Below are 1,621 nucleotides of genomic sequence, written 5' to 3' on the forward strand. Positions count from 1 at the left end.
AAGTCCCTTAGAAATTCTTCCTCATCTCTGCAGCTGAAAAAAAATTCGTTGCTTGGATATCCTCACCTCTTAATCTGTGTACCAATATGGTAGTTTCCGGTTAATACACCAACTATTAATCTAAAAGAGCGGTCAGCCGTGTGGGCGATCTGCTTTTCAACGAATTTTGGCTAGATGTGCCATGTAGTCTGATCGTGGGTATCGCAGCCCACCTGGTGTGTTTAACTTTTCGATGTAGGGAATTTCTATTGTTATTTTCTGGAGGTTAAAGGCATGCCCACTTCCTGGTTAGATATTACCAGGGCTTGTCGGCCTTGCAGTTACCGGAGGTCCACTCAACCATTATCAAACGTTTCAATGAGAGCAAGCTGAGAATCCCTTTGCACTCAATGGCTACCTTGGACGTAGTTCCGTTGGAATTTATAAATTTGATAGCAGCCTGACAGACAGAATAGATTGTGATAGGCAGTTCTGAAAGAACAAAGACTATGAACCACAATACGGCATCCATTATTGCGGTTAGTTCTGCCTTAAAAATGCAACAGTGGTCAGGTAAACGAATACTGAGGTCTAGTGGTAGTATATTGCATCGACTGAATACCTCTACCTATCCCGTCATTTGCTGAAAACCGTCTAAGTAGATAGCCGCCTTCCCATTTGTTCCTCTTTAGAGAAGTATGAGAAGAGGGCTTCGTCGGCTTGGGCAGGAACATTACCGTTGACCAAGCTCGGTTGACCAGAACATCTCCGAGGCCGTTCTGGCGAAGACGGTCATACTCATGCCATCGGTAGTTTAACAGCTCTATCAGCAAGCTTTATGTTCTTTGTTCAGATATATTCACCCATTGTTTTAGCTGATCTAGATTTTTTGTATTTCTCAGAACAACACCAAGTTGCGGTGTGGTGTTTAAGAGATTAAGTAATATCAGTTTGACATTTTACATATACATATATAAGGTGAGATCCAACAAGAAGGGGTAGATTACTCGTAAGTAAGTAAAAGAGATCCAAGAGTACCTGCCATCCAAGGCCTTAAAGAGATTTGTTTATGTCTACAATCTCCATTTGCACCAATGCGATTGGCTATCTCACTTTTCAGACTGATGCGCTATAAGTGAAAGTGTTTCTTTCCACTCAGTGGCACTAAATAACTGCCATAAGAGGGTACTGGAATATCTGACCACCTTTTTATAGCAAATTCAGTTATCAATAAAGTTTGGATAGCTTTTTTAATGTGTTAAAGAATTTTTAATTCGTATGTATTCACAATATGAGCTAACTAACGTTCGGCAGGAGATGTTGCTGAAGATAGACAATTGAATTGGAGGAGCTGAGTAAGCTAATTCGTCACTAAGAAAACGTCCCTAAGTTTCTATCATTTTACTCACCAAACCAACTACTCTCCTCGGTATTAAGATTATAAATATCATTTGGATTTGTTAGTTGTCCAAGAGATACGGAAGGCAAAGCCGCAGACATGCCAGCTGCTACCACACAAGTGTTTCCAAGGATGACCATCAGTTCCTGTGTGGAGAAAAGATCAGTTTAGCTTTAATATTCATACGTTCTTGTATACATATCGAGCCCTAACCGCCAAAACAACGTAAGCGATGCTCTAGGG

General features: G+C 40.8%; 1 protein-coding gene across 1 annotated transcript in view; it reads right to left on the minus strand.

Annotated features, from left to right (window-relative positions):
* The window catches only part of LOC118743003 (facilitated trehalose transporter Tret1-2 homolog), a 6,743-nt gene that overhangs the window by 2,347 nt on the left and 2,775 nt on the right, over positions 1–1,621 (minus strand). The window lies entirely within an intron of this gene.

The sequence above is a fragment of the Rhagoletis pomonella genome, unplaced genomic scaffold (assembly GCF_013731165.1).
Source record: "Rhagoletis pomonella isolate Grant_MI unplaced genomic scaffold, Rhpom_1.0 Rhpom_scaffold_00007, whole genome shotgun sequence".
In the NCBI taxonomy this organism is placed as follows: Eukaryota; Metazoa; Arthropoda; class Insecta; order Diptera; family Tephritidae; genus Rhagoletis; species Rhagoletis pomonella.